Source organism: Onychomys torridus, chromosome 3 (assembly GCF_903995425.1).
Source record: "Onychomys torridus chromosome 3, mOncTor1.1, whole genome shotgun sequence".
Lineage (NCBI taxonomy): Eukaryota > Metazoa > Chordata > Mammalia > Rodentia > Cricetidae > Onychomys > Onychomys torridus.
In genome coordinates this window covers 19605759-19621853 of record NC_050445.1, presented here as the reverse complement: position 1 = coordinate 19621853, position 16095 = coordinate 19605759, and the positions used below count along the sequence as shown (strand labels likewise).

The 16095-nt window shown below is 36.5% G+C and overlaps 1 protein-coding gene across 3 annotated transcripts in view; it reads right to left on the bottom strand.

The window, feature by feature from the left end:
* Positions 1-16095, bottom strand: part of Grid2 (glutamate ionotropic receptor delta type subunit 2) — a 1385700-nt gene that overhangs the window by 977786 nt on the left and 391819 nt on the right. The gene's annotated exons all lie outside the window — the stretch shown is intronic.

Sequence of the window (16095 nt, the reverse complement as noted above, 5' to 3'; positions counted from 1 at the left end):
CAAAGACACTACAACATAGGGATGAAGTTTCCATGTTTGAACAGCTCAACTTCTCCATGTTCAAGGAGTAATGTCAATATTGTCATTGGTAACAGAACACATCTGTCAGTTTGTAGAGAGCAACCATTTGTCCTAGCATTACTCTGGGTTGTTTGGGGATTTCCATGCAACCCCATTGGTCAAAAACCCAATTTAATGCAACTTAGACCTACCACTGAAAAATTTGCCTGGCTACAAGAGGTGGCCTCCATATGCCCTATTATTAGGAGTCCTAGTTAGGATCACCTTCAGAGTTTCCAGGACATTTCTACTACACTAGGTTTCCACTACTCCACAAATGCCTTCCAATTCCAGCCAGCTCTCCCTGAACTGTCGCACTCCATCTCTCCCACCTAATCCCTCCTGCTGCCTTAACCAGTGGTCCACAGTCTATCCATAAAATCTATTCTATTTCCCCTCCACAAGGAGATTCGTGCATCCCCCCACCCCAACCTCTCCATTCTTATTAAACTCTCTGAGTCTATAGATTGTAACTTGGCTATCATTTACTTAATGGCTAATACCCACTTATTAGGGAATACATACCATATTTGTCTTTACGGGTATGGATTATCTCCCTCAAGATGAGTTTTTTTCTAGTTTCATCCATTTGTATGAGAATTTAATTATGTCATTTTTAAAAATTCGTGAGTAACACTCCATTGTGTAAGTGTACTACATTTTGTTTACCCGTTTTTTTCAGTTGAGGTAAATCTAGGTTGTTCCCCATTTCTGGATATTTTGAGTAAGGGGCAATGACATTGCTGAGCAACTCTCCTTATAGTAGGATGGAGCATCCTTGGGTATATACCCAAGAGTGATATAGCTGGGTCTTGAGGTAGAAACATCTCCAGTTTTCTGAGGACCTGCCATATTGATTTCCATTGTAACTGTATGTTTACACTACCACCAAAAAAGGAGGAGAGTTCCCCTTGCTCCATATCCTCACCATCATGAGCTATACTTGTATTAGTGAGCTTAGCCACTCTGATAAGATGTTATGTCAAAGTATGTTTGATTTGTATTTCCTTGGTGGCTAAGGCTGTTGAACAGTTCTTTTTGTGTTTCCCAACCATTTGAGATTCTTCTATTGCAAATTTTCTGTTTAGATTTGTACCCCATTTTAAAAATTGAATTATTTTGTTCTTTTGATATTCAACTTCTTGTGTTCTTTATATGTTCTATCAGATGTGCAGTTGGTAAAAATCTTTCCCTATTCTGTAGGCTGCCTCTTTGTTTGATTGATGGTGTCTTTTAACTTTCAGAAGCTTTCCAGTTTTATAAAGTCCTGTTTATTAATTATTGATCTTTGTTCCTCCACTTCTGGTCTTCTGTTCAGAAAGTTATTACCTGTTCCATGTGTTCAAGGCTATTCACTACATTCTCTTTTATCAGGCTCAGTGCTGAGATCTTTGATCCACTTGGATTTGAATTTTGTACAGGGTGTTAAATATGAGACTATTTTCATTCTTCGATACACAGACATCCAGTTTGGCCAGCCCCATTTGTTGAAGATGATATCTTTCTTTCCAGTGTATAATTCTGGTTTCTTTATAAAATATCAGGTGTTCATATGTGTTTGGGTATATGTCTGGGTCTTCAATTTGATTCCATTGATCAACTTGTCTGTCAAATTTATTTCTGAACCAGTTTGTGGAGAATAATAAATCAGCTATCTGTGCCCTTGGCATTTTCAGGTATATGACATGTCTGGGGATTCTGATCATATTTGTTGTTTAACATATAGATTTTAATCTTTTTTAAGGCTCAATTCTACATGATGTATTAAGGAGTTTGTGTGTTCATTTGCTTATACTTTTGAGTAATGACTTTACAATGTTATTATTATTATTAATTTGCTTAGAGTTTGAAAATAGTTCAAAAAAATTTTCACACATTGACATTTATTTATATTTTTAGTTTCAGTTTTCAGGAGGCATTTCTTTCTTTCTTTTTTTTTTTTTTTTTGGTTTTTCAAGACAGGGTTTCTCTGTGTAGCTTTGTACCTTTCCTGGAACTCACTTGGTAGCCCAGGCTGGCCTTGAACTCACAGAGATCCGCCTGGCTCTGCCTCCCAAGTGCTGGGATTAAAGGCGTGCGCCACCAATGCCCAGCGGCATTTCTTAATAATAGATTTAGTTAAGTTATTTAATCATGGACCTGGTTTTGAACCTTACTGTGATGTAGGTCAATGGTAGGGTGACTGCCTAGCATGCCAAGGATTCTGGGTTCCACCTACAGATTTGCAAAAACAAAGCACAAAGTAAGACAACTATGATACTAATACAATAGCCATTTTTGCAGTCTTATTTTTTTCTGAAGCTCAAGCTTTTTGGATCTCACATATTTGTTATTATCACGGCTTTCTATGTACCAAATTTGTATTCTTTCCACAAACTGACAGTAAGTAACTCCTTCAAGCTATCTTCAGAGATTTCAGCTTATAGTCTGTTTATCAGTTTTAGATGCCATCACTAAGACTTACACCTGTTAGTCTCATCAATGCTGAAGCATGGATACTAAACTACACTCACTTTCCTCACCCCAGCTACATTTTCCAATAGTAACAGTCATTGAAGTGCGAAGAAATTCAACATTTCCTTTTGCTTTTTTTTTTTTTTTTTTTTGTAAGCCATATAAAAGCTGATGTAGCAAAACAGTTGCACGGGATACCAGTTTTAAGAAAAATCACCTTGCTCACGTACAGTCTTTACTTTGATATCAACATAATTTTTTTTCTGGAAAGCTATCCATTATGTTTATCACTTGAAAAAGGTGCCATTTATTGTCTGATGCTTCTACAGAGATGAACAATTGATTGTAACCCTGTCACTTTCTAGAGGTTGGCAGGTGCTTTCAAGGATCATCCTAGAGCAATCATCATAGAATCCATTGAAGACCTCATGGGGAAAAAAGATCAAGTAAAAATTGTTCAAAGTCTTCTTTGGACAAAGAAGAGTAACACCTGAAACTCCCACAAGCTATAATATTCATCACCTTCAGTTAAATTTTTGTTTTCTTGTTTGAATTTTCTTAGAGAGAGTTTCCCTGTGGAATCTTGGCTGTCCTAGAACTCAGAGATTCTTCTGCCACTGCCTCCAGAGTGCTGGGATTAAAGGTGTGTGCCACTAACATCCACCTTCAATTAAATTGAATTAAGAGTCACCTAATTACCTTTGAAAATAGGATTATTACTTACATTTTTTAAAAAATATATAACTATATTATCAATCAATAGCATACATAATAAAATTAGGTATCTTATTGCTATAAATTTTTCATTCATTTATCTGTTCTTCATTAAATACATTAACATGAAAATGTTTATGCTTAGCAGTTTATTAAATGTAATATACACATTCACTTCTAATTTTTATGTTTGGTTCATATTTTAGTGCAATTTTATGAAACAAAAGAACCCCATAGGACATTATTATAATAAATTGCCAATTCAGTATCACACTATTTCTGGGATAAGTGGATAGCAAACAAAACAATCCAAACAGCCTCAAATGAACCCCTAAAAATGCATAGAAGTAGAAACAAATAACATTTACTTCTGGGCTGACATCTTTCTTCACACCAGCTTTTCACTCTTTAGAGCCTTCTAAACTCTATGAGAATTATTGGTCAGCAGTCTGAACTGGCAACTTCTGTCCAAATATTTCTTTTGATAACAGTTCATTCTCACATTTGATTTTTATCACCCTGGGGAATATGCTTTTCACAGACCAAAAAAAAAATATTGAAATTTATGGTTCCTCTAAGACTGATACATAAGCAGAGAGGTCTGCTTGCTATATTATGCTCTCTGTCTCTGCCTCTCTCTCTCTTCTCCTAAAGATGAAGGAAAATGTCTTCCAAAGGAAGAAGTATAAAAAGAAAGTAAAAGAATATTGGAGTTGCATAAACCCACTTCCCTTAGGAAGCATTTCTTACATGTGAAGAGTTTATGCTGTATCTAAGTCTGATACTATATGCAGCACCCTTCTATGTCCTTTAGAGAAAGGATATTGTTTGTTGCAACATGTATTTACCACTCAATACAGCCTTTGTGGTGTGCTTACTTAATCACAGAACTGCCTGTCTGAGACAGAGACATTTGCACCTTGACAAAATTCATTCCAATGTCAATGACAGTCATTAGAACATTGGCTCATCTGGCTGTCATCCAAACTGTAGAGCAACAGTGAAAGTCTCCTCATTTCAGAGGTTATTATGAAGACTATTTCAGAGGTGATTCCTCAGGATTCACAGCATCGAAAACAAGTTACAAATGTGTGTGTGTGTATGTGTGTGTGTGTGTGTGTGTGTGTGTGTGTGTGTGTGCACGTGTGATCATACATGCATGTACTGGCACACATACTTCTATGAGCATTAACTTAGTCACTGGAATAGTGAAGAATGAGTGTGATAAGTCATACAGTAGTGTCTAACTTTTTATTTGAATGTGTCAAAGCTGCTATCTACATATCATGGTTGACATTGAAGGCAAAGAAAGTTCAGAACAAGTGTTAAAATGGCCATGAAATGGCACATGCATTTTACTTTTCAACACTAAAAATAAGGTTATTAAAAAAACATTAATCTTATTTGTATCTAAATAACATTTCTCTATAATTACTTCAGTGTGTGAACTTCAAAGACCTACATATCATAAATGAAATAGACTATGTGTATTTGGTTTTTATTTTCTCTAGTTCAGTTTTAATTAAAATATAATTATATTATTTCTTACTTCTCTTTCTTTATTCCAAAATATTATGTGCTTCCTTTCTCCAATGCCTCCCCTATCTGCCTTCTCTTACAATGTTCAAGTTCAAAGTCTCTTTTACTGTAATTATTATTGTTAGACTTTGTGCATAGTATGGGAAATAATTTCATTTTAAAGTTAAAGGGATCTTTTTCAGTTTTAACTGATTCATGAAGATAAACTCTACCACAAATTATTCAGTTAATTAAGCATTCCAAAAACAATATTTAATGGTCAACTTTCATTCAGGCAAATATATGAAACACTTGGCAAATTGACAAAAATTTTATAAGTGGTTTTTATAAAGCCCACAAATAGCTCTTTTTTACTCTGGATGGACATTTAGATAATTGTATTTTAATGATTCTAAGACAATAATTATAAGATGAACTAGCTGACATTTTCTTTGAAAATTTGTTATTTCTAAAATAAATGTTGCAATAAGACATAACAAGTCTTTTGTGCCCCTCGTCTAATGTGACATACATTTTCTCAGTTGTAATTCAGACACTTGAAATGTCTCCTGGGTTTATTCAAGTTTGGCTCTATTACAACCTACCCAAGATGGCTTCACCAGGCCACTTAGAGTAACACACACTCAGGTTGCAACTCAGAAGTTATACCGGGACAGCACAAGAAACGTTGAAGGAAAGTCAAATTACTGTAAGTGGCTACTGAATGACTAGATTTACAATAATCAGAAGCAGCTGGGTGAAGATTTACTGCATTCCTGTTTATTTCTGCAGTGAAAGACTAAGAAAGATTAAAACCATATACTTCATACATGAGTCAAAAACTGAAAGCTGAGTTCAAGAGAATGTACTTTCTGGATATCACTACCCAGAAAAAAAGGATTTCCATAAATTAGAAATTAACAGGATTACTTATAGTAGCAGAAATAAGGAAAAGAATAATAACTATAGTAATAATCAAGAAATGATGAATTCTATCCATTAGGTTTTATGAAAAAATATATATATATGACTAGAATAGCATATGCCAATCACATGACATGCCTAAAGAGTAACACAAAGCTGAGCAGAGCAATTATGGTCTTGCTACACTTAATACTTTGCAGCATGTTTGAGTTCTTAATTTTTCATCTACAGACAATTTTAATTGCAGAGAAATTTTGTCTACAAAGCTTTGTTGATAATGAGAGTTATTGTGAGAACAGAGCATGCAAAATTACTTCAATAAATAATAAATAAATAAAGTGGGCTTTTTTCTGTTCGTGAGTTTCCCTACTGTAGAAGTTGAAGGTGGTTTGTACTATGCTATAGCTGCATTGCCTAATGAAGATGCCAAACTGCCTGTTGAACGTAGAACTGAAGGTACAGCACACTGACTTCTGCAGGACATCTGGAAGAATTTAGAAAATGTGTGGCACAGAGATTAAGAAAATGTATCCTAGAGAAAAAAATCTCCCGGGAGTGATGGTTAGAAGAGTAGAAGAAGGAGAAGCTGTTGCAGATGGGTACTAGCTGGACAAGAAAAATGCACAAGAAGAGTTAGGCACAGGGAAAGATATCCTTAAATATGTCCACAGAATAACTAGGAAGTAAAAATAGATGATTGGTTAGGATCAGGGGAATACTGTCAATGCTTTCATTTGGTAGTCAGGAGAATCTATCAACTTAGTTTAAAATTATCTCATGGAAATTGTATTAACTCTATGCTGATGTTAGGAAGAACCAACGAATACATTTCAAAAAGTTTTCAAAAGTTTTGAGCTGGTTGTGGAGGTGACCGCTGGTAGGATTTGCTGAAGGAGGCAGTGTAGCATGGATTTTAAAAGGACTTATCAATAAAAACAAGCCGGGAGCCAGGTATTAGGGTGAATGCTGGAAGATCAGAGAAGCAGAACAAGCCACAGCCACCTCACCTTGCCAATTCTTCAGCTGATCCTGTTTCCTCAGACTGGAATCCTCTGAGTCCTCATCCAGAATGAATCTCAGCTGAACTAAAAGCTTAACCAGTTCTAGTTCCTGATTTTCATGCCTCATATATCTTTCTGTTTTCTGCCATCACTTCCTGGGATTAAAGGCATGAATCACCATACCTGGCTATTTCCAGTGTGGCTTTGAACTCACAGAGATCCAGATGGATCTCTGCCTATCAAGTGATAGGATTAAAGTTGTGCATGCCACCATTTTCTGGCCTCTATGCCTATCTAATGGCTTTTCTGTCCTCTGACCCCAGGTAAGGTTTTTAGAATGCACAATATATTGGGGAACACAATATATCATCACAAGGCAGAGGAAGGAGGATAACAAGTTTGAGGCCAGCCTGTGTTACACATTTTTCCCAGAGTCTGGGCCACCACTTATGACCAAATTGGTGTTCAGGGAATGTACCCTGGCAGGGGCTATGCCAGTCTAAGAGGTCTACACTTTTACTCAGAACTATGGTGACATCTGGGCCCAGACTGATGCCAGAGGGTATGTCTCATTATGTGGCCCTGCTGTGCCCAGGCTCTGAATTGACATCAGTGGTTCTATTGGCACCGAGGACTGTGCAGAGGCCTACAGTCTGGGCCAACAACTGAGGCTATGTTGGTCTTTGAGGGTCAAACTGCTGCTAGGGCCATACAAACTTGAGAGAACTGAGCTGCCACCTGGGGCCATGATATCTTCTGGACTCAAACTGTAGCCAAGGGCCATGTCTGAGTCCATGTTCCTACTGCAGCTAGGTTTGTGTTATCCATGGCTGTGCTTACCACTGAAGGATGAGCAGATGCCCAGGGTCTTAGCTGCCACCTAGGGACATGTTGGCATTTGACGGTCATGCTGCCTCTTGGGCCATGCCACTGAGGCCATTGCCATCTGTAGTTATCAACTAGGACCATGATGACATCTGGCCCTAGATGCTGCCAAGGATCATGCCTGGATCTGTCGATCTATAGCACCCTGAGTCTGAGGATCTGAGCTGCCTCCTGTCACCAGGTTGCTGTCAAGGGATTGTGCCACTTTTGGGCCCAAATAGACCTGAGTGACATCCATTGTCACCTGGGGGGCATAGCATCCTACTGGGAGAGCTGCAGGTAAATCCATTTATCTGGCTGCACAGTTTAGTCATAGCCCATCCAGGACTTAGGAAGTAAAGATGAAGGTAACATGTACATATAAAGCCACAAAATCATGCTTAAAAAAGTTATACATTATGAAAATGAGATTTCTTTAAGATCTTAACTCAAAAATTTTCTGTTATATTAACATGGAATGCACAAATTCCATTCTCAACAAAAATCACATGCACACAAAATGATAAAATGATTTCCATGATTGTAATAAAGTGCACCTTAAGATATTTTCATTAGCTATTCAGAAGTAAAGTCTATCATACTTCAAAAGTAGATAAATGTTATTTTTAATGTTGAGACTCTTATAAAACAAGAACTTCCACATTTTTATCTTTGTTTTTATACTCTAAAACGTACATTTTGATATTCTATAGAAAATCAATACAACATGGCATACAAGTGAGAAACTATGAACTACAGCTCCCTACCCAATACAATTATTAATTTTAATTTTTGTTCAATCAAATAAGGAACTTAGGGGAGAACCCATGACTGCTACTTTCCTAAACCAATACGATCTCTAAATATACTTAGGATACTTATTCTAATATAGAAAAATTAGTGTAGCTCTCACAAAATAACCTTCTCATTTGCAGCAGATGAAGGCTACTACTACAGATCTGCTCAAAAGTGAAGAGAATAAATTCTTGTGCACAGCCCCCATGGCTATACCTATAATATCACCCCTACACATAAGGGTCACAGAATACTTCTGAGAGGGGCAGAAAGATTACAAGAGCAAAAGGCCAGGACAGTACTGCTAGATGGTGTTTTGTAGACATAACAGGAATACAACAGTCATGAAATCTTACAATATGGTTGCTTATATAAGACCTGCATGAGGAAAACATCAATGCACATGTAATAGGGGCTGTCCCTAGTCCTTATATCTAAATGAAGAACAACAGACAGTGTTTGCTAAGAGGGTTGAGCTTCTTCATAGGTGATAAGGTGTATGCACACTTGTATAAGAGCCGCATAACAAGTCTCAGCAAGTTGTATTTTTGAACAGCAATAATAATAAAAAACAAACCACATGTTTGAGAGGGAGACATAGGAGGAGATACAGGGAGGGAGGAAGAGAAGGAGGAGATGAAGTAGTAAGAAAAAAAAGTTACAATTGTGAAAATAAAGTAAATATGCATGAATAAACCGTAACAAAAATTTAAAATAAAAACCAAATATTCGGGCATCTCGATCCAATCTTTTCCTATGCTGCTTGTGATTACTGCCAATCCCACCTGCTGCCACACTTGTGTTTGTCTACCATGCTTTGTCAAAGTTGGCATCGTTCCCAGTTCACCCTGATCTTCTCTGTCCAGTCTATTCCATTTACCAAATAGATCATATATAATTCTGTTATTTTTAGTTTTATCATCAAATGTTAAAGTTATCATATTGATAAGTTATGGCAGTTAAAACAATAATTATTTTATGAACACTCTAGGGTGTTTATGTTAGATTGAAAGATGAGCAAATAATTGCTATCTAGTACAGAGATAAAGTAAATTTTTAACATTCCTATGTGTCTAAACTCTAAGCACGTGTCTGTGGTTACTGAGGGCTATAGAGCTGTATTTTTTAATGGTATTCAGCCAGTTATAAGAATAAAAGTGTGAAATTTGTGAATGCACTTTCATTTGCTGGGACACATTCAATAATGTTCCTTTTCACCAGTGGAACTTTTTTGCTTCCCACTGGTGATACACACTACCACAAACTCAGAGGCCTATCACACACAGCATCATGACACAGCTCTCTGGGGCAGAAAGAATGAGTTGATGGACTTTAACTGAAGCTTTCTTGAAGACTTTATCTTTTATTAAAGAAAGTTTACTATCAAATTAATTCTTTGAGTTTTCTTGTTTGTTTGGTTTTTTGTTGTTGTTGTTGTTGTTGTTTTTTGTTTTTCCCCCAGCATCTAAAGGGTTCTTGGATGCCTTTTGTCTATCCACATTCAAACCAGGAAATCACATCATTGGGACTTCTGATCCTACTATCTCCCCTCCCCTAGTGTTCTGATGCTTTCTCTCTATTCCTGACTCACAAGGGGTCCTTTGTTTACCAAAAATCCCCACAGATAATCAAGATAATCTCTTTATTTTAAATCTCTAACTGAACCACATCTGCTAAGTCAGTTTGTAGCTTGCGGTAACATATTTTCAGGTTTAGAAAGTGAATCTGGGTCAGATCAGGCTTTCTCTCAATCATTGCCAGTAGTCTACAGTGGATGTATCATTGTGGATTTCTGGGACCTCTCCAGCACTCTGCCTATTCCTGTTCTCATGTGGTCTTCATTTATCATGGTCTGTTTTTCCTTGTTCTCCCTTTCTGTTCTTGATCCAGCTGGGATCTCCTGCTCCCCTAAGCCCTCTTTCCCTTGAACCTTGCCCTTCATTACTCCCACTCTCATCCAGGTTGTTCATGTAGATACATTTCCCTGTCATTGAGCGATCCCTGTGTCTTTCCTAGGGTTCTGTTTTCTAGGTAGCCTCCTTGGAATTGTGTAGCAGTCTAGTCATCTTTGTTTTACATCTAGTATCCTCTTATGAGTGAGTACATACCATGTTTGTCTTTCTGAGTCTGGGTTACCTCACTCAGGATGATTTTTTTCTAGATCCATCCATTTGCCTACAAACCTCATGATGTCATTGTTTTTCTCTGCTGAGTAGTACTCCATCGTGTATATGTACCATATTTTCTTTATCCATTCTTTAGTTGAAGGGCATCTAGGTTGTTTCCAGGTTCTGGCTGTTACTAACAATGCAACTATGAACATAGCTGAGCAAATGCCCTTGTGGTATGATTGAGCATTCCTTGGGCATATGCCCAAGTGTGCTACAGCTGGGTCTTGGGAGAGATGGATTCCCAATTTTCTAACAAAGCGCCAATCTGGTGATCAGATGGCCAAACACCCTAAAGGTCGTGCTGGAACTCTCATCCAATAACTGATGGAAATGGATGCAGAGATCCTCGGCCAAGCCCCAGGTGGAGCTCCAGGAGTCCAATTGTCGAGAAAAAGGAGAGACTGTAAGAGTGTGAATTGTTGAAACCAATATTGGAAAAGCACAGGGACAAATAGCCAAACTAATAGAAGCACATGAATTATGAACCAAAAGCTGTGGAGCTCCCAACTGGATCAGGCCCTCTGGATAATGAGACAATTGAATAGCTTGAACTGTGTGGGAGGCATCCAGGCAGTGGGACCCAGACCTGTACTTAGTGCATGAGCTAGCTGTTTGGAACCTTGGGCTTACAAAGGGACACTTTGCTCAGCCTGGAAGGAGGGGACTGGACCTGCCTGTATTGAATCCACCAGGTTGAAATGAATCCCCAGGGGAGTCTTGGCCCTGGAGGAGATGGGAATGGAGGGGAGAGGCTGGGGGGAAGATGGGGGTGGGGATGGGAGGGGGGAGGATAGGGCAATCCATGGCTGATGTGTAAAATTAAAACACAAATATAATAAATAAAAAAGGAGAAAAAAATGAAATAACTTCAGTACAAACAAAAAGTGAATCTCTTCATGGCCCTTCACTAATAGTCATGTGAGTGAAGTCCTCAGTTGTGCACTGTTCATGTAAGTGCCCTCAGTCCCCTGTGACATGTCTCAAGCTGGGAAATTATTAATATTAAATATATTCCATCTTTTAAATGTATACTTACTCATATGATTCATACAATCTTGAGATGCAAGTTGATACTTCATTGATTAAGAAAAATTTACTATCAGATGAGATACTAGACCCTGGTGTTCTTGATAAAAATTTTAACACATAATAAGAAAGTGGGAAAGCGCATAATAATATTATAATCTCAAAAATAATTATTGAAAATGAAGAGAGGATGTTTCCCTTGGCTGGGACAAAGAAGGAAAATGATAGTAAGTTTTCTTTAAAATAGAATTTTGTAAGAAATATTAACATGATTTTAAAAGGGAATTAAGAGAGTCTGAGTAGCACTTTCTGAGCTAGTGTGATAGAAATTTCAAGTCAAAGAGTGTAATTGTGTTACTTATATAAAGTTCCTAACTACATTATCATAGTAATATATTATATTCCCTATTATGAGTTAATACATAAAATATATTAAAAACAGATATGGCTTATATTAAATTGAATAGTTTTATTACATATTAATTGTACAATATCATAACTTAAAATTGAATATGAGATGTTAAAATGTGAAAAATGACATTTCAAGCAAATATATAACTTGAGTGTATAAAAGAGTAGTACATTTTATTAATTCAAATATTCATGAATGTCAAAATTATTCCTTGTGGAATTTATTAAAATAAATAGAAATAAAGGATATAAATTTAATTTTTAAATGTTATTTAAATTTAGAAAATTTACTACTTTAAATGCATCTAAATAATTTTACTTGTGAAATTAAGTTAATTTGGGACTTTTTTGTACTTCTGACTTCTAAATATTGGAGGAATTACTAGATAATTTGCAAAGAAATAGTCACTTTCTATTTCTTTGAGAAGAAAAATTAAATCAACACACATTAATGTGGGTTTAGAAGCAGATGTTTCTTTCTCCTTGAGAACTGGCTTATAGGGCTTTTCTTCCTGATCTATTCAGCAGTTACAACGGTCTAGAAGACTTTCTCTTTTGCTGTTGGAGAGCATTGTTTTGGCTGTTGGAACATCTCTGTTTTTCCTTAAGCTGTTAAACTTGGGCTACCACAACCTTTATGTAGTGGAAGCTACCTAAACCTTCATGTCATTTCTAAAGGCTGAAGGCTAGGACCAGCACTTCTAAGATCTTACTTAATTTCAATGGTCACAGTAATATACTCTTCAATAACTTGATTGGATGGAAGTTGTTTTTTTTTTTTTTTTCCATTGCATTCAACCTTTTATAAAGTGTTTAGGAATCAAAGAGAACACATGTCAAATATATCCTGCAACCAGGCAGGTTAGACATTGCTTTATAGCGACTTCCATGAGACTGAGTATCTGATGGTTCCTAAAATGGAGCTCTTCTTTGACAGTTGGTAACTTTTCCATATAAAGTCATGCCATCTGTCCTATTAGTACATACTAGCTCCGGCACCAGAATGAAGAGGGCTGCTGAAGTGAAAGCCCATCTTTGATGAACTTAGACAATGACAGGTACATGTACTACTTGTGAAGACCAAGAAGAGCACTAAAGGCAACAGAAATAACTGTTAAACATAAATAAGAAACTGAGGAAAAGATGGAGTCCATGAATCAGTTTGCACCAAAGAATAAAATATATTTGTGGTTTGGGGGAATTTCCATTTGTATAGAAACAGAAACCATAATCATCTTTGATATGATTGTACTGTGAGATGTTGGCACTATTACGTCTTTATCATGTATGTGCCTGAAATTGAGAGAGAGGGGGGGGGGAGGAGAGAACTTTTTCAAACCCTTTTGTAGAGTATGTCTCTGATGTTGTGTCTGTTTTAAACCAATCTTACATATGTATATAAAACCAAACATACACACACACACACACACACACACACACACACACATCTGTCTATCCATTTATCTATCATCTATTTATCCATCCATCTACCCACCCACTCACTTCTTTCTATCTATCTATCTATCTATCTATCTATCTATCTATCTATCTATCTATCCATCCATCCATCCACCCATCCATCCATCCAACCACTCATCTATCATCTATCATCTATCTATCTGTCTGTCTGTCATTCTCTCTCTCAATATAATCTACCTAGATATAAGAATTAGGTTGAGTGCTTCTTGTTACAAATAAGTTCCTAATCTAGGGAGTTCTCTGTGAAGTCTCTTGCAGCTAAAGTTGGGAGGAAGTGCACAACTATGAGTGCACAGACATACAGAACATCAAGAACAAGAGCTTTTACTACAGTTTACACTTATGTACAGAGAAAAGCGTGCAAACACATAAAGGCTGTGTTTCATAATGTGTCAATACATGCAGTATGGTTCTGACTCAATTATGCATGAAATGTGGCCAAATAGCTGAAGACTGAGAAACCGTATCAAAATTTTTTAGAAAAGCTCAATAGGTGCATAAAGACTACAGTCATTTGTCACAGGAATGAACTAAAGCCCAAAGGTTTATGGTCTATCAAAGGTTCTGCCTCTGCTGTCAGATCTCTTAGTCTGCCATAAAGTGATGCTTCACAGAGAGTCTAATTTACCTTCAAATTCTTTGTTGCCAAGGACTTGATATATTCACTATTGCTACTCAAGCATACATTATATCCACACTTATCAAAAATTAAAATAGTCGTAAATGGATAAATATATTTGTTACTTAATCGATTTTAATATAAAACCTACTTTAATATACAGTTGACTTCTTTGTTATAAAAATTAAATGTTATATATATATATATATATATATATATATATATATATATATATATGAAAATTACAAAATACTAAATACAAAAACATGTTCACAATTCTCAAGTGCATTCATACTGTTGGTCCAACTCAGTTTTGTTAGTGGTAGTGTTTTGCACACTTCACAGTACTTCGCTGAGCATGGCTGGCTACACACATTCCCCTGTAAGTTGCATCTGTTGCAGTCTGTCCAAAGGGGCAGAGTCAAATTTGTTTCCTTCTTCTTCATTTTTAAGACTTTTCTCTCCCACTAAAGGGAAAGGATGACTCACTCTAGCACTCTAGGACAACATTGTTTTAAATTATAAGTAATAAAATAAAATTTCACTTTTGCTTCTTTTCTGAATTCCCAATTTGTGAAATTGTGTCTATCAGAGTTGAAAAAATATATTATTGATTGCTTTAAAATTTTGCCTAGGAAGAAATTGTTGAGTTAAGAGGCCACCTTTTTAATTTCAAATAAATAAATTTGTCTGTCTATCTATCTATCTATCTATCTATCTATCTATCATCTATCTATCTATCCATCTATCATCTATTTATTTGACATCCTGGCTGCAGTTTCCCCTCCCTCCTCTCCTCCCAGCCCCCTTCCCTGCTACTCCTCTCTGTTCTCATTCCAAATCCACTTCTACTCCATTTCTGTTTAGGAAAGGGCAGGTCTTCCATGAGTAACAACAAAACATGGCATATCAAATCGTAGTAAGACTAAGCACCTCCTCATAGATTAAGAGTGGGCAAGGTTAACCAGAATGAAGAGTAGGGTCCCAAAAGCCTGTAATAGAGTCAGAGACAGCCCTTGTTCCCAGTGTTAGGATTCCCCCAGGAGGACCAAGCTACAAAACTGTAACATATATGCAGAGTGCCTAGGATAGTCCTATGCAGTCTCCTTGGTTGTCAGTTCAGACTCTCTAAGTTCCTATGAGGCCAAGTTAGTTGATTCTGTGTCTGTTTGTTTGTTTTTGGTGGTGTTCTTGACCCCTCTGGCTCCAACAATCCTTTCGCCTCCTCTTCTTAAAAATTATCTGAACTCCTCCTAATGTTTGGCTGTGGGTTTGGATCCAGACAGGTCTTCTTAGTGTTTTCTACATGTTCACATATTTTCCCAAAAGAACAGATGTGTCCAAGAAAGACCAATTTACATATAATTACACTCTCATTGTAGTTTAGTAGAAAATTAACTAGAGTCTTTTTTAGGCTACCAAACCTCTAAGAAAAATGGAAGATTAACATGTATAGGCTGTGTAGAAAGAGCACAATGAAATAAATGTGCTATAATCTCATTTCATAAACATACATTTTTTTCAAGATATTGCATTAAGACATTTCCTATCTGTAATATTTTAGAGAGATAAGGGAGGTTCTGCAAAGTATCAGCATAAATAGTAATTTATAACAAAGCTAAGAACAGGATTTTTGAAAGATGTTAGCCTTCATACAAAGAAAAAAAAAAAGATGTCTGAAGAAAACATTTGTTTTCTAAAATAAGCCAAATTGATGGGTTTGTTTAGTCTCGAAATTCCATAGTGTTATGTAGCTTACAAGCATTCTGAGTTATATTAAATATAAACAACACAATCCATGTTCCTTTAAAACTGGGGATTGCTTCAGAGAAATGGAAACATCCAATGGTGCATCATCTGAAAGCTTGAGTTGGGACATAAATTATAACCTCCAAAGTTGGAAATTGGGCTTTTATTTACTTGCTCGCCACATCTCCTCCAATTTTCACCACATTCAGTTGATTTAAATGGTGTAATTCTTTCTATTATTGCATAATATATTAGTATTCAAGCCCACCTTTTTACACAGTGCAAATTTTGATAGATGAGTTAGGCTTCT